The 18582-nt window shown below is 39.4% G+C and overlaps 1 protein-coding gene across 12 annotated transcripts in view; it reads right to left on the bottom strand.

The window, feature by feature from the left end:
* MLLT10 (MLLT10 histone lysine methyltransferase DOT1L cofactor) overlaps nucleotides 1-18582 on the bottom strand; it is a 252003-nt gene that overhangs the window by 219782 nt on the left and 13639 nt on the right. The window contains exon 1 of one of the 12 annotated variants that reach the window (XM_027121798.1): nucleotides 14634-14799. The exons of the other annotated variants lie outside the window; for them this stretch is intronic. The gene's annotated coding sequence lies outside the window, so the exon portion shown is untranslated. Of the gene's footprint in view, nucleotides 1-14633; nucleotides 14800-18582 lie in introns of those variants that run through there. 12 annotated transcript variants of the gene reach the window in all.

Raw genomic sequence — 18582 nt, 5'->3', positions numbered from 1 at the left:
AAAGTGAACTTCTAAAGATGAAAATCATTAAGGTCTAAGAGGAAAAACATACTGTATGAGATTTACAGCACATGAAACCAAGTAACAGTTACTAACCAAAATGAAACAGAAAAAAGTACTTTTAAAAAATGAATAGAGGGGCTTCCCTGGTGGCGCAGTGGTTGAGAGTCTGCCTGCCGATGCAGGGGACACGGGTTCGTGCCCCGGTCCGGGAAGATCCCACAGGCTGCGGAGCGGCTAGGCCCGTAAGCCACAAAGGAGATAATACAGAAAAATATACTTGAAGAAATAACATCAACCATTTTCCAAATTTGATGAAAACTTAACAGCTAAGACAAAGCACTCTTTAAATAAACACCAAGCAATAAAAACATGAAGAAATGTAAACCAAAACATATTATGATCAAATCGCCTACAACCAGAAATAAAGATCTTTAAAGCAGCCAGAGAAAAAGGACATATTACATTACATACTGCAGAATCAAAGAAAATTGAAATGGTTATATTAATTTCATATAAAGTAGAATTAATAAAAATCAACAATATTGGGACTTCCCTGGGGGCACAGTGGTTAAGAATCCGCCTGCCTGTGCAGAGGACACAGGTTTGAGCCCTGGACCAGGAAGATCCCACATGCCGCGGAGCAAGTGGGCCAGTGCGCCACAACTACTGAGCCTGCTCTCTAGAGCCTGCGAGCCACAACTACTGAGCATGTGCCACAACTACTGAAGCCTGGGTACCTAGAGCCTGCGCTCCGCAACAAGAGAAGCCACCACAATGAGAAGCCCGCGCACCACAACAAAGAGTAGCCCCCACTCGCCGCAACTAGAGAAAGCCTGCACATAGCAATGAAGACCCAATGCAGCCAAAAATTAAACAAAATAAAATTTTTAAATTTAAAATCAATAATATTATCACCAAAAAAAGAGGATCATTTCTCAAAGATAAAGGGTATAACTCATTAAGAAGATATGAAAAATCCAAAACATTTATTCACCTAATAACAGCTTCAAAAAACATAAAGTAAAAATAACAGAACTATAAGAAGAAAAGTTCCACAATTATATTTGGAGATTTCAACAAACTTCTCTCAATAATTGATAGAACCAATAAACATAAAATCAGTAATGATACAGAAGTCTTGAACAATACTATCAACCAGAAAAATAGCATCAACCAAACTGATGTTAAGTGACATTTATAGAACACTAATACAAACTAGCACAATATTCTGTTCAAGGACATAGGGAACATTTACCAAGACCAATCATATTCGGACCATGAAACATCTCTTATATTTAAAAGATTTTAAGTCATAAAAAGAATTTTCTCTGACCATAATGTAATTAATTTAGAAATAAATGATGGAAAAATCTCAATATTTGGAATCCAAATATACCTCTAAATAACCAATGGGTCAAAGAAGAAATCCAAAAAGAAAATATACAGTATTTTTAAATAAATGAAAATGAAAAAAAAAATTTACTGAACTTTGTGGAAGGCAGTTAAAAGCAATAAATGAGGGGGAAATTTATAGCACTAAATGCCTGTTTTCTAGAAAAGAAACAACTCAAATCAATAACTTCACCTTGCACCTTACAAACCTAGATAAGCAAAGAATAAAGATCAGAACAGAAATCAATGTAATATAAAACAGAAAAGACAAAGGACTTCCCTGACTCTGCCATTCCACTGCAGGGGGCGTAGTTCAATCCCTGGTCAAGGAAGTAAGACCCCGCATGCCGCAAAAAAGCAATACAGTGAACGATGAAATCAAAGGCTATACTTCATCCATTTCTGGGAGGATGGAATAGAAAGAAGTACTTTTTCCTATTCCTCCTACTAAGTACAAGCAAAAACTGTGAATGCTAAAAATAAAGTAAATATATTCTGAAAGGTGGTGAGAAGGCAAATTAACTAGAGACCACAGGACCCAAGAAACAACATGGCAGTGAGCTCCCTGGACTTTCTTTTTGCCTAATATATCTCACTCTTGGTATGGAAGAATTCAGCAACCCAAAAGCACCACCAAGCAGAGCCCAAAAAAAAAGTCCCAATGAAAGGCTTCTCTCTCTAGACAAAGGACCAGGAAGAGGGCATAATAGGTAGAAAGAAAACTGTTAGACAGTAGCTGCTCATCACAGGAAAAACTGACGCTACCCACTCCTGCAATGGTCAAGTGGGGAACAAACCTAGACATCCACCTTTGTGATTCTATAAATCAGCTGAAGACTCCCACTGGAGTAGTGTAAGAGCAGGTGAAGTAAGGAATCAGAACTTTCATCCTCACTAACAGGTAATGAGCACCTTTCCCCATACTATCGATGAAGACAACACGGGAAGCCTGGACTTCCACCCCCATCTGGCAGTAATGAGGGAACCCACCCTGTCCTCACTGGTATGGTATCAGTAAAAGTCAAGCACAGAATCAGGCCTTTCACCAAAACACAGTGTTAAATGAGGCCACATCCACTGTGGAGATCAAGTATGGAGCCATAACTCCGAACTCTGCTTGGCATTAATAAGCAGTTTCCCTCAAATGTCAACAGAGGCCAAGTAGGAAACCTGAACTTCACCCCTACCTGCTATAAGGAGAAGGTGTCCTCACTCTTCCCGTCAGACAAATGTCAGAGAAAGAAAGCCAGGTAAAACAGGTTTATAAAAGATGCAAAGTCCCATAATACAAAAATGTTCAAGTTTCAATGAAAAATCAACATTGAGATGTTTGTAATCTTTTTGTTTGTGTTTTTTGGGTTTTGGCTGTGCAGTGGGGCTTGTGGGATCGTAGTTCCCCGACCAGGGATTGAACCCGCACCCTTGGCAGTGAAAGCACAAAGTCCTAACCACTGGACTGCCAGGGGATTCCAAGATGTTTGTAATTTTAACATCTGACATGGATGTTAGAATCATCTAATGAAGATTTTAAAGCAGCCCTGATAAAAATTATTCAACACACAATTATGAACATAAAAATGAAAACTAGAAAACTTTAGCAAAAAATTGAAGATATACGGAAGAACAAAATGGAAATTTTAGAACTGAAAAGTACAGTAAGAAAGAGCTCTCTGGGGGCTTCCCTGGTGGCGCAGTGGTTGAGAGTCCGCCTGCCGATGCAGGGGACACGGGTTCATGCCCCAGTCCGGGAAGATCCCACATGGCGTGGAGCGGCTGGGCCCGTGAGCTATGGCTGCTGAGCCTGCGTGACCAGAGCCTGTGCTCTGCTACGGGAGAGGCCACAAGAGTGAGAGGCCCGCATATCGCAGAAAAGAAAAAAAAATGCAAAATCAGTGAATGTAATCTACCATATTAACAGGCTAAAGGAAAAAGATTACATGCATCAATTGATGCAGAATAATTAACAAAATTCAGCACCCATACATGACTTTCAAAAAGCTGAGAATAATAGGAAGATAGGTAAATTTCCTCAACTGCATATAGAACATCTACAAAAAAACCTACTTAGTGACATCCTACTTAGTGATCTGCATCACTGAGTGAATGCCTTCCCCCTAAGGTCAGAAAAAAGTATGTCCACCCTCAACAATCTTAATGAACATGGTGCTGAAATTTCTAGTCAAAACAATTAGGGAAGCATAAAAGGGCATATAAATTGAGAAGGAAGAAATAAAAATAACCCTATTTGCAGATGACACAATAATCAGAAAATAAAACTCCCAGAATAAGTAAATTCAACAAGGTCATAGGATGCAAGGTACATATAAAAATCAGTTGTTATTTCGAAACAATACCAATAAATGCGTGGACACCAAAATTAAACATACAACATTATATACAATTGCTTCCCACAAAATTAAATACTTATAAATCCACAAAACATGCACAGGACTTATAGACTGAAAACTATGCCAAACTGAACAACAACAAAAAAAAAAAAAAAAACAAGGAAGACCTAAATAAATGGAAAAACACAGAACGTTCATGGATTAGAACACTCAACAGAGTAAAGATGTCAGTTCTCCACAAATTGATATTCAGTTTAATGGTATCCTATCAAAATTCTAGCAAGATTTTTGGACAGATAAAGACAGGTTATTCTAAAATATACTTTTTTTTTTTTTTTTGGCTGCTTTGGGTCTTCATTGCTGCGTGCAGGCCTCCTCTAGTTGCAGCAAGCAGGGACTACTCTTTGTTGCGGTGGCTTCTCTTGTTGCGGAGCACGGGCTCTAGGCGCGCAGGCTAGCGGGCTCAACAGTTGTGGCACACGGGCTTAGTTGCTCCGCAGCACGTGGGATCTTCCTGGACCAGGGCTCGACTCTATGGCCCCTGCATTGGCAGGCGGATTTTTAACCACTGCGCCACAAGGGAAGTTCCTATACATATTTGTAAAAACCAACAATGCGGACTTCCCTGGTGGCGCAGTGGTTGGGGGTCCGCCTGCCAATGCAGGAGACACAGGTTTCGGCCCTGGTCCAGGAGGACGCCACGTGCTGCGGAGCGGCTGAGCCCCTGCGCCACAGCTGCTGGGCCTGCACTCTGGAGCCCGCGTGCCACGGCTACTGGGCTCGCATGCTGCAGCTGCTGAGGCCTGCGTGCCTGGAGCCCATGGTCCGTGGCCGGGGAGGCCACCGCAGTAAAAGGCCCGCGCAGCACGGCGGGGAGTGGCCCCCGTTCACCGCAGCTGGAGGGGGCCCACGCGTGGCAGTGAGGACCTAACGCAGCCAAAAATAAAATTAAAAATAAATAAGGACTTCCCTGGTGGCGCAGTGGTTAAGATTCCGCCTGCCACTGCAGGGATCGAACACGGTTTCGATCCCTGGTCCAGGAAGATCCCACATGCCATGTAGCAACTAAGCCCGTGCACCACAACTACTGAGCCTGCACTCTAGAACCCAAGCACAACAACTACTGAAGCCCACACACCCTAGAGCCCATGAGCAGCAGCTACTGAGCCCACGCACTGCAACTACTGAAGCCCAAACGCCTAGAGCCCATGCTCCACAACAAGAGAAGCCACTGCAATGAGAAACCCGCACACAGCAACAAAAGAACAGCCCCCGCTCGCCACAACTAGAGGAAGCTTGCGCACAGCAACGATGCCTCAACGCAGCCAAAAATAAATTTAAAAATTTAAAAAAAAGAAAAAGAAAAGAACACAAACAACAAATGTCGGTGAGGATGTGGAGAAAATGGAACCCTTATGCATCGTTAGTGGGAAGGTACATTGGTGCAGCCACTGTGGTAAACAGTATGGCGGTTTTTAAAAAAACTAAAAATAGAACTACCATATGACCCAGCAATTCTACTCCTAGATATACACCTGAAGAAAATAAGAACACTAATTTGAAAAGATATTTGCACCCCAATGTTCACAGCAGCATTATTTACAATTGCCAAGATACAGAAACAACCTAAGTGTCTATCAACAGATGAATGGATAAAGAAGATGTGACACATACATTACACACACACACATATACATGTATATATATATATACCATGCAACACTACTTGGCCATAAAAAAGAATGAAATTTTGCCATTTGCAACAACATGGATGGACCTGGAGGGTATTGTGCTATGTGAAACAAGTCAGAGAGAGAAAGACAAATACTGTATGCTTTCACTTATATGTGGAACCTAAAAAACAAAACAAATTAATGAATATAACAAAACAGAACAGACTCAGATGCAGAGGAAAAACTAGCGGTTACCAGTGGGGAAGGGCAAGACAGGGGTAGGGAATTAAAAGCTACAAACTACTACGTATAAAATAAATAAGCTACAAGGATATAATTGCACAACACAGAAAATACAGCCAATATTTTATAATAACTATAAATGAAGTATAACCTTTAAAAACTGTGAATCACTATGTTATACACCTGTAACTCACATAATATTATATATCAACTATACCTCAACAAAAAACAATAATTAAAAATATATATATATAAGTAGTTACAAGGGACTAAGCCTGGGGGCAGAAAGGAAACAGGTGTAGCTGTAAAAAGAGTACCATGAGGGATCCTTGTGGTAATGGATATATTCTGTTTGTTAACTGCATCAATTTCAATATCCTGGTGGGGATACCATCCTACAGTTCTTCAAGATGTTATTAGCATTGGGGAAAATGGATAAATGGAAACTGGGTAAATAGTAATTATATTATTTCTTACACCTGTATGTGACTCTACATTTGACACAAAAGGTTTAATTTAAAAATAATTGTAGGGACATCCCTGGTGGCGCAGTGCTTAAGAATCCACCTGCCAATGCAGGGGACACGGGTTCAAGCCCTGGTCCGGGAAGATCCCACATGCTGCAGAGCAACTAAGCCCGTGCACCACAACGACTGAGTCTGTGCTCTAGAGCCCATGAGCCACAACTACTGAGTGTGCGTGCTGCAACTACTGAAGCCTGCATGCCTAGAGCCCATCCTCGGCAACAAAATAAGCCACTGCAATAAGAAGGCCGTGAAGCACAACAAAGAGTAGCCTCTGCTTGACGCAACCAGAGAAAACGCACACGCAGCAACGAAGACCCAATGCAGCCATAAATAAATAAATAAATTTATTTAAAAATATAATAATAATAATTGTAGGGGACTTCCCTGTTGGCACAGTGGTTAAGAATCCGCCTGCCAATGCAGGGGACACGGGTTCGAGCCCTGGTCCAGGAAGACCCCACATGCCGCGGAGCAACTAAGCCCATGCACTACAATTACTGAGCCTGCACTCTAGAGCCCATGAGCCACAACTACTGAGCCTGCATGCTGCAACTACTGAAGCCCACACGCCTAGAGCCCATGCTCCGTAACAAAAGCCACCACAATGAGAAGCCTGCGCACTGCAATAAAGAGTAGCCCCCGCTCGCCACAACTAGAGAAACCCCACACAGCAACGAAGACCCAATGCAGCCAAAAATTAAATAAATAAATAAATAAAAAGTTTTTTTAAAAAAAATATTGATTAAAAAAAAAAAATTGTAGGGATTTCCCTGCTGGTCCAGTATTAAAGAATCCGCCTTCCAATGCAGGGGACGTGGGTTCAATCCCTGGTCAGGGAACTAAGATCCCACATGCCACGGGACAACTAAGCCCACACACCGCAACTACCAAGCCCTCACACCTCAACTAGAGAGGCTGCACACTGCACGCTACAGAGCCCACACGCTCTGGAGCCCGTGCACCACAACTAGAAAGAGAAAACACACCACAACTAGAGAGAAGCCCACACGCCTCAACAAAGATCCCGCATACCACAACTAGGACCCAATGCAGCCAAAAAATAATAAATAAAATAAATAAATAAAATATAATTATAAACGAAAAATCCGAAAAGAAAATTAAGAAAACAATTAACTGCATTTATAAGACCATCAAAAAAGAAAGAAAGAAAATCTTGGGAATAAACTTATCCAGAGGCAAAAAACTTATACACTGAAAACTACATAATGTTGCTGAAAAAAATTAAAAGTGACACAAATAAATATAAGTTCACAGACTGGAAGAATGTTAATATGTCATCACTATCCAAAGTGATCTACAGATTCAACGCAATTGATACCAAAATCCCAAGAACATTTTACGCAGAAATAGAAAAATTATTCCTAAAATTCATTTGGAATCTCAAGGAACCCTGAATAGACACTAAAATCATGAAAATGAAGAACAAAGTCAGAGGACTCACACTTCCTGATTTCAAAACTTACTGCAAAGCTACAGTAACCAAAGTGGTCTGTACAGGCATAAAGGCAGACATATCAAAGAGAATAGAGAGCCCAGAAATAAATCCTTGCATGTACTACGGTCAAATGACTTTTGATAAGGACGCCAAACCATTCAATGGGGGAAAATCACCTTTTCAATAAATGATGCTAGGAAAACTGGATATTCACATGCAAAACAATAAAGTTGGACTCTTACCTTACACCATATACAAAAATTAACCCAAAACGGATCAAAGACCTAAATAAATGTTAAGGGCTAAAACTTAAAAAACACTTAAAAGAGAAAATGTTAAAAAAAAAAAAAAAGAGAGAGAGAGAAAGAAAATGTAAGGGAAATCTTCATGACACTGGATATGGCAATGATTTCTTGGACATGACACCAAAAGCACAGGCATCAAAAAACAAAAATAGATAAACTGAACATCATTAAAATTAAAACTTTTGTGCATCAAAGAACATCAGCCTAAGAATGAAAAAACCCACAGAATAGGAGAAAATATTTGTAAATTGTATATCTGATAAGGGTCTAGATCCAAAACTAGATAAAGAATTCTTACAATTCAACAACAAAAAGACAAACAACCCAAATACAAAATGGGCAAAGAATTGAATAGGCATTTCTCCAAAGACTTACAAATGGCCAAAAAGCACATGAAAAGACATTCAGCATCACTAACCATTAGGGAGATACAAATCAAAACCATAAGGAGGTAATACCACTTCATACCATTAACATGGTTATTATCAAAAAAATGAGCTGGAGGGGATGTGGAGAAATTGGAACCCTCATGCATTGCCAATAGGAACGTAAAACAGTGCAGCCATGGTGAAAAACATTTTGGCAGTTCCTCAGAAAGTTGAACATAGAATTACCATATGATCCAGCAATTTCACTCCTAGTATATATCCCAAAAAAACTGAAAAGAGGGACTCAAGTAGATACCTGTACACCAATGTTCATAGTAGCATTATTCACAATAGTCAAAAGGTAGAAACAATCCAAGAGTCCATCAAAGCATGAATGGATAAATAAAATGTGGTACATACATAAAATGGACTATTATTCAGCCATAAAAAGTAAACTCTGACGCATCTACAACATGGATGAACATTAAATGCTTTAATAACTAAGTGAAATAAAGGACAAATATTGCATGATCCCACTTAAATGAGGCATCTATAGCAGACAAATTTCATAAAATAGAAACTAGAATACTAGAAGTTACCAGGGGCTGGGGAGAGGGTGGTAGGGGGATTTCTTTAATGGGTACAGAGTGTCTGTTTGGGATGATGAAAAAGTTCCAGAAATAGATACTGGTGATGGTTGTAAAACATTATGAATGTACTTAATGCCACTGAACTGAATTGCATACTCAAAAATAGTTAAAATGGTAAATTTTTTGTTGTATACATTTTATCAGAATTAAAAAAGAAAACCTAACAACTAGACATTACTATGTTCATAGATTGAAAGATTCAAAACTGTAAATAGATGTCTCAAATTGATTTACAGAATCAATACAAAGCTAATCAAAACACTAAATGGATTTTTCATGGAACAATAAGATTCTAAATGGTTATCAAATGCAAAGAGCAAGAGGCGAAATATTAAAAAGAAGAAAAAGACAAGAGGGAAATACTAATTTTATCTGACATATGTCCAGACTTTAAAAAGCTAGAGTAAAAAAGAAAAGTAGAAGCTAGAGTAATTTTAAAACTGGTATCGGCATAAAGAACAGAACAGCAAGTCCAGAAACAAATATACACATATATGAACTGCTAATTCATGACACAGTGGCACAGTACAGCAAAAGTGGAAAGAATGGTGTTAAAGTAACTGGATGTTCCTCTTTAACATAACATGTAATATATATTATGTGTACAATATGTATAAAACATATAAATATATAATGTACGTAAAATAAATACGTTTTTCCCCCATTTCATTCTATACATAAAATCAAATCCAGATGAGTTGGTTACAGACCTAAACGTAAAAAGCAGTTAAAAAAAATAATTCTTTTATAGGAAAATCATTTCATGCCCTCAAGTTAGTAAAAGATTTAACAGGTTGCAAAAAACACTAAGCACCAAAAAAAAAAACCCTGAGAACAAAAAAAACCCACCTGAAAATTTTGACTACAGTGAAATTGAGAACTTTGCATTAAAAGGATAAAAAAATGAACCACTGACACAGAGAAGCCATCTGCAAGTCACAAGTAAGAAAATCTTAATGGACTATAAATATACAAAAAGGGTTTCACCATCATTAGTAATCATGGAATTGCAAAGTAAAAACCACAGTGAGACTACCAAAACGACTAAACTTAAAAAGACTGACATACTAAGCACTGGGTAAGGATGTAGAGCAAAAAAGCCATTCACTGGTGGGAAAGTAAAGTGAAATAACCACTTCTAAAAAAGGAGTGGCCTCCCTGGCAACCCAGCAACTCCACCTCTTCGTACATATCCTAGAGTAACATTTCTCAAGCTTTTTTGACCACGAACCACTCTGAGAAATATGTTTTATACTGCAACCCCACTACACAGAATACTAAAACTGCACTGTCAATTTTTTTCTGCTCTAGTTCATTTTTTAATGCTGGTTGCTCCCCACTAAATTGATTTTATGACCCTTTTTGGAGCAACCCCAGCAGTTTGATTAGTAGTGAGCTGAATTCCTGCAAATGTACAAGAATATTCACAAAAGTGTTCATAAATTGCAAAACACAGACAAAAATCTACATGGCCATCAACAGGAGAATGGACACTGGTGTAATTCAAATGCTGAAATCATGGAACAAAAGAAATTAATAAACTACAGCTATATGCATCAAATAGATGAATCTCAAAAACAAAATGTAAATCAAAAAAATCAATACAGCATTACTCCATTCACATGAAGTTCAAAACAGCCACAACTAAATAAAATACTGTTTAGAAGTAAAGGAAGAACAATTAACACAAAATTCAGCAGTTTCTCCTTCAGGTGAAGAGAGGAATGTGCTCAAAGGGAGGCACACAAGAGTCAAAGGTATGGGCAAAATGCTCTCTTTATTAAGCTTGGTCGCTAAATATATGAATATTGACTTTATTATTTTAAGTGTCCATATACTGGGTACACCCTCTTTTCTTTGCATCACAGATCTTACAATTAAAAATAAGTAAAAAAAATAAAATAAAGTAAGTGATGAGGGGCTTCCCTGGTGGCACAGTGGTTAAGAATCCACCTGCAATGCACGGGACACTGGTTTGAGTCCTGGTCCGGGAAGATCCCACATGCCATGGAGCAACTAAGCCTGGACGCCACAACTACTGAGCCTGCGCTCTACAGCCTGCGAGCCACAACTAATGAAGCCCGTGCGCCTAGGTCCCATGCTCCGCAACAAGAGAAGCCACCACAATGAGAAGCCTGCACACCGCAACGAAGAGTAGCCCCCGCTTGCCGCAACTAGAGAAAGCCCGTGCACAGCAACGAAGACCCGACACAGCCAAAAATAATCTTTTAAAAATAATAATAGGTGATGAAAATTCTACACATAAACACACACAAGTGAGAAAAGTAAATTAAAATGCACAGGGTTGGTCCAAAGAAATTAGGAGTCTTTGTTTGAATATGAGTAAAATATCAATACTCTTACGGCTTATAATGCACAACTATTTGTGCAAAGGACAAAAGAAATATATTTTGACATACATTATCCATATATCAAAGAAACACAAAGGATGGAGTGTGTTTGGCTGAGAAAACTAGCACTTCCCCCCAAAAGTCAATCGCCAAAAGCACTCAAACATCCATAAATATTAATCATATGTTGCCAAAGAAGTGAAGATAAAAAAAGCTTCTGGAAAGTCCTTTTTATTTTTTTTTAATTTATTTATTTATTTTTGCCTGCATTGGGTCTTCGTTGCTGCACACAAGCTTTCTCTAGTTGCGGCGAGCTGGAGCTACCCTTTACTGCGGTGAGCGGGCTTCTCACTGTGGTGGCTTCTCATCTTGCGGAGCACGGGCTCTAGATGTGCGGGCTTCAGTCATTGTGGCACATGGGCTCAAGTAGTTGTGGCACACGGGCTTAGCTGCTCCATGGCATGTGGGATCTTCCCGGACCAGGGCTCGAACCCGTGTCCCCTGCGTTGGCAGGCAGATTCTTAACCACCGCACCACCAGGGAAGCCCTGGAAAGTCTTAAGTGAAATGAAACTTTCATGTACAGAGATACAGCTCATCTAAACTACCCCATCCTAATTTGTTTTTTTTTGGCCACACAGCACGGCGGAACTTCCCCAACCAGGAATCAAACCCTGTGCCCCTTGCAGTGGAAGCGTGGAGTCTTAACCACTGGACCACCAGGGAAGTCCACGCTATCCTAATTTTAAAGACAAAAGGAATCAGCTAGGAACTACGGGGGTTAAAACGTACACATACAATAGCAGAAACTAATGAACCTCAGAAATGATCCAAACATGAGGGAATAGTGTCCTTATTATTGATAATATACTTCCTAATCCTACCATATTGATGCTATTTCACTTTCTCCTATCCTAAAATAACACCAAGGACTTCCTTGGTGGCACAGTGGTTAAGAATCTGCCTGCCAATGCATGGGACAGGGGTTCAAGCCCTGATCCGGGAAGATTCCACATGCCGCGGAGCAACTAAGCCTGTGCGCCACAACTACTGAGTCTGTGCACTCTGGAGCCCACGTGTCACAACTAGACAGAAGCCCACATGCCACAACCAGAGAAGCCCACACACCGCATCGAAAGATCCCACATGCCGCAATGAAGATCCTGCATGCCGCAACTAAGACCTGATGCAGCTAAATAAATAAATAAATAAATAACATCATCTCTGGAGAGCCCAGGGTTCAAAACCTGGCTTACCCATTTTTATGTGACCCTGAACAAATCATTAAACCTCTTTGCCTCAAGTTGCCTCCTCATTAAAAAAATTGAGATTAAAATAGTACCTCTAATTTCATTGTCCTGTTGAGAGGGTGAAGTGATGTATTCCTCTGTATTAAGCACCTGACACTACTTGGCACGTTATTAGAGCTCCATGACATTTTGCACATGAGGAAACTGAGGCTTACGAGATAAAATTGCACAGGCATAAATCTAGTCCGTCTGACTCCAAAGCCCATGATCTTAACACTACTACCATACTACTTGGATATCTCTGCATGAGATTATGGATTTTTTTTTTTTTTTTGCAGTACGTGGGCCTCTCACTGCTGTGGCCTCTCCCGCCGCGGAGCACAGGCTCGGGACGCGCAGACTCAGCGGCCACGGCCCACGGGCCCAGCCGCTCCGCGGAACCTGGGATCCTCCCGGACCAGGGCACGAACCCGCGTCCCCTGCATCGGCAGGCGGACTCTCAACCACTGCGTCACCAGGGAAGCCCTGGATTATGGATTTTTTTTTTCCAGTTATCTTTCTTTCTTTCCCTAATTATCAAAAATGAGCAGGCCTGCACTATACTAAAATCAGAGCAAAATTTTTTTAGAAGATAACAAATACTCTGCGCTTTGGGAGTCAGAGAACAGAAAAGCACTTGTAGCATCTGAAAATAAAATGCTGAAGTAATCTTTTGGGGTTATCTGTCTATTCATGGCTATGTGGAGGATACAGTGCAGAAAGTGAAAATAGGAGGGGTAGGGACAAGACAGATGGAAAAAGAAAAATTTACATCATGTTAGGGCAGCTATAATTTCTACTTGTCTCTAGAGCAATACCACCATAAATTTCTGACCCTACTATGTAACTACAGAACTAAATTTTTTATTGTTGGGGCCGGGGGGCGGTGGGGGAGGTTACCCAGCCATACCCTGTGCACACGTGTGAGAGTGGAAATACTGTGGACCTGACAAAAGAATTTTCACTGCACCAACAGTTAAGTAACACTATAGGAGATTGGGAAATAACAATCATATTTGCTTTATAGGAGATAATCTTGAAATGTTGGGGAGGGGGACAGTACTGAAAGGAGAGAGGTAAAAAGACAAGGGAGAAAAGTTCACTCTAAAAGTGTGTAATATGCTACCTTTTTGTAGAAAAGGAAGAAAAACAAGTCTATATATGTAGAAATATATACATACATGAATAAACTAGAAAAATGAATTAAAAACTAGTAACAACAGAGAAAGATGGAAAGCTAAACTGGGCAAATAAGAGGCAGGTTTAGGAAGAATTTTCACTGTGTATCTTTTTATATTTTTTGAGCCATGTCAATATATTATCTAACCAAAAGTTACATAATTTAAGCTGTTGAAATAATCTAGACAAAAAAATAATCAAGATTATGTCAGTGACTACAGAAGTAGAGAAATTAAATTTAAGATGCCTAGGATATCTAAACAGAGATATCCAAAAGCCAACTGCAAATATGGATCTAAAGACTAGAAAATTGTTCAGGTGATAGTGATGCCTCGAGGCATCCATCAGCATGCCTAAGTTTACCTAGTGTGAGGTAATCAAATAAACGGCCAGAAAAGTAATCATCTAACATAAATTTTAAACAAGTAAATAAGTAATGCCAAATAGGAATCCAAAAGGCAATGTTTAAAGAGGTGCAAGTAGAAAACAGTTTATCAGAAGTTATGAGTAAAGAGAGTTGCAAGAAAGATGAGTGATCATAGTTTTAAATGCTGAAAGTAGATCAAGTATAATGAAAAGTGAAAAAAAATTTTTGAATTTGGCCATGTGAAGTTAATAGCAAAATCAATAGAGTGGGAGACTTAAGAGTCAAATGTAACAATGTGAAGAATGAATGAACAGCAATTTGTGATATTTTATTTACTTATTTATACCTAAAATTTTTTTCAGAAAAGGATTTGAGGCAGACTACAAATAAAGGACCTGTATTATAACAATAAAAAAAAACAGAAAAATGAACAGTGAAAGCCAGTATGAGGGACATCCCCTGATTTAGGGAAACTGCTCTTACCCCTGACTCCAACTATGTAGTTCTAGTGAGGGTTGTCATTCATAGCACCCTCCCCACTCCAGCCACAGGGATGGTGGGTACATGATCCAAGACAGGCCAATCAGAGTCCTTCCCAGGATTCTTCAAGACAGCCCCTTCTTCTGGTAGAAGGGGCTAGGAAGATGAGAGCCAAGAGCTGCCAGCAGTCATGGTTCCAGCCTCATGAAGTAGAGAGTCTGTAGTATGAGAGAATGAAATCAACACGCAGAGAAACAGAGATAAGAGGTGAAGTCCTAAATCCCACAGGACGAGGAGGAGAAAACCAATATATCAATAATCAGATTAACATAGCTGATGTAACTAAAGACCAGATTTGGTTCTGGGCTGCCTGATAGCCAGAACAAAAAGAAAAACAGAATACGTATCATAGAGCTGTCAAAAAGGAGGAAATATACCAGATTCTAATGGGAGACACTTTTCCTTATACTAAATTATTAAAAGAATCTCTTGTACATGGATTTTCATATAAGGGTCACTGAAAGACAAAACGGACAGTGTCCATAATGAGAATGTTACAGCAAATGCTGATTTCATATGCTACTGCTTAAAATGACAATTAAGGGACTTCTCTAGCAGCCCAGTGGTTGTTAAGACTCCTTGCTTCCACTGCAGGGGGCACGGGTTCAATGCCTGGTCAGGGAACTAAGATCCTGCATGCCACGCAGTGCGACCAAAAAAAAAAAAAACAATACGATTAAGTTACACCTTAATCATTAAGCACAACTGGAAGGCTAGACCACAGTAGGCAGTTGAAGAAGCAGAGATAACAACTAATGGTTTTATTCTTCCAGGAAGCCTGCAAGTAAAAGGTGAAAAATGTAAAGGGAAAGTAAAATCCATGGGAAGATTGAAAAACGACTGTGAGCTGCGTGGGAAAAAATCAAGTAAAAAGGACAGACTAAAAGGAAAAACAAGACCCTGGAAGAAGTGGGAAAAGACTACATCATGAGAACAGGCAGTTAATTCCACTTGAAAACTAACTCCTCTCCTTCCACTGAATGACATAAAAAGGGCAAAATCACAAATCACAAAAGGGAAACAAACATAAAGAAAGACAACAGTTCTAAAACTTTGGAAGCTAAAAGGAAAAGAGTAGCAAATGACTTAGCAGATGAGAAAAGGCTGCTGCAGTAAGGCAAGTCCAAAAGCAACACGTCTCGGGCCACACGGCGCCCCAGCTGAGGGACCTCAGGCACCACATCACAGTGGTGGTGCATGCCCCTGAGAGGGACGGGTTCAAGTAGGGCTCAAAACACGATGAGGGATAAGATAAAACCGGAAAGATAATCAACACCCCCCCCACACAATCCCTTCTCTACACACTACCAGGTAACTCTCTCTCCCACAGCCGAGAAAACTGCACAAAGGGTAAGCAAAAGGAAATCTGGACCTGGAGACATCTGAGCAAAGGCATACTGAAAAATCTAGTTCTAGATCGTGAAATTCCAGCAACCAATGCCTCAAGGAATACTGGTAACCAGGTTGTGAATCCCAAACAGCTGACTGGAGGATTTTTCTCTGAATAAACTAACCAGTTGGTGGCATCCCAATAAAAGAACCCAGCTAGACACCTATAATGAAGCCAATCTGCCAACAATTTCTGCCACACACACAGAACTTCCAGTCACCTCATTAGGAGCTTGTCTTAAATTCAAATGTACGGCTACCAGTCACTAGATTTGTAAGCAAAGTCCGTAACAAGACAGGCCAAAACAAATGGTACAAAGGAACTCTGAGGAAAAGAGTCCCAGGAGCAGAAGAAAACTTCAGAACACTGAAACAAAACAAAAACAACCATCTGGTTAACATCCTCAGAGAATTAAGAGAAAATATTGCACTTAAGAAACAAAAGCAGAGGATAAAAAATAAACATTCAGAAAGCATAAAAGAGCCTCTGGAAATTAAAAGTATAATAGAATTTAGAAATTTAAGTGAAAGAATGGAAAATAAAGTAAGAAACTGCCTCAGAAAGTAAAACAGAAAGAAATAGATTAACTTAAATGCAAGATCAGTTCAAAAGGTCCAACATCCAAATAAAGAAAAATACAGAAAAAGCAAACAATGATAATAGAACTGAGGAACTGTCAAAAATAATTCCAAAAAATTCTCCCTTAACTCAACTCATGTTCCCTAACACGATTTACCAAATTGAAAGGGCCACTGTGTGCCCAGTACAATGAGTGAGGGACAGTACACTAACTACCATGAGAAATAGCTGGTAAACTGGCCACAGAAAACACACCAAATCCAGAGAGAACAATCACATATAAAGGATTAGAAATCAGAACTTCACTGGTCTTCTTAAAAGAAACACTGACAGCTAAAAAGTAATGGAGAAATACCTTCAAAATTTTGAAGGAAACTTATTTCCAACCAAGAAAGAATTCCATACTCAGGCAAACTATCCATCAAGTAAGATGGTAAAACTTTTTTCCTTTTTGGAATTTTATAATGTATAGAAAATTGCATTTATAGACTGATTCATTAAACAAGTGGAAAATTACATGAAGTGACTAGAAAGTATGCAAAGATTTAGCCTTAAATAAAGAACACAAGGAAAATGAAAATACAAGACAATTATTAATCCCAGGGAAAAAAAAATTTAAAAAGAAAACAATCTTAGTATGCTTTTGGCTCAGAAATGAACAAAATACTTAAATAGTCATAATAACGTAAAATTTTCTGTTTAATTCTCCTGACTTAACCAAAATTTGTGATATACTGAAAGACAACATCTAAAACTGATATGTCAAGAATAGCTGCTTCAGGCTTCCCTCATGGCACGGTGATTAAGAATCCGCCTGCCAATGCAGGGGACACGGGTTCAAGCCCTGGTCCGGGAAGATCCCACATGCCACAGAGCAACTAAGCCCATGCACCACAACTACTAAGCCTGCGTGCTGTAACTACTGAAGCCCACGTGCCTAGAGCCTGTGCTCCACAACAAGACACCGCGATGAGAAGCCCGCACATCACAACAAAGATTGGCCCCTGCTCGCCACAACTAGAGAAAGCCCACGCACAGCAATGAAGACCCAGTGCCACCAGAAATAAATAAATAAAAATAAATAAATAAATTTATTTTTAAAAAAAAAGAATAGCTGCTTCTACATTCCTCGTCAAGAGTCAAGCAGCAAGGTACTGTTCTACTGTGTGTGCAAAAGAATCTTTTGGTACTACTGACTGTGCATTTTTCACTTTGATAAACATAAAAATTAAATCTAAACAAAAAATGGAATAAATAGGTACAATGGGCAATGTATCAATGTACCCAATGTTTTCATTTCTCTTACTAGTTATGTAGGCAGGTTAGAAAAGGATACAAGCAAGTACTAAACACCTACTTCATGTCAGCTGTTATGCTAAGTTTTTCTCACAGTAAAAGAAAGGAATTCAAGAAGTGAGACAACGGAAATTGGCTATTTGCTATTTTATGTATGGTGGTAAGCACTAAATCTGCTAACTTTTTAAAATCACCTCTTTCAAAGCTATAGGAACTCAGGATGCTACACTGAATTTAAAAGCAAAGAGTAGACATGAATCATCAGTAAGTGAAAAAAACGTTAGCAAATGTTAAACTTTGAAGGCATTCTATTTAAAGTATATAGGCTGGGACTTCCCTGGCAGTCCAGTGGTTAAGACTTCGCCTTACAATGCAAGGGGGTGCAGGTTCGATTCCTGGTCAGGGAGATAAGATCCCACATGCCTCACGACCAGAAAACCAAAACATAAAACTGAAGCAATACTGTAACAAATTCAATAAAGACTTTAAAAGTGGTCCACATCAAAAACAAAATTTTAAATAAATAAAGCATACAGGCTAAAAAGCTCGTACAGGAATAAAACGAAAAAAGTTATATACAATTTTTTTTTTTTAATTTTTGGCTGTATTGGGTCTTCGTTGCTGCAC

Source organism: Aethalodelphis obliquidens, unplaced genomic scaffold (assembly GCF_003676395.1).
Source record: "Aethalodelphis obliquidens isolate GAN/ISIS:26980383/991018 unplaced genomic scaffold, ASM367639v1 scaffold23, whole genome shotgun sequence".
NCBI lineage: Eukaryota > Metazoa > Chordata > Mammalia > Artiodactyla > Delphinidae > Aethalodelphis > Aethalodelphis obliquidens.
Note: the sequence above shows the minus strand (reverse complement) of the source record. Positions and strands in the feature narration are given on the sequence as shown.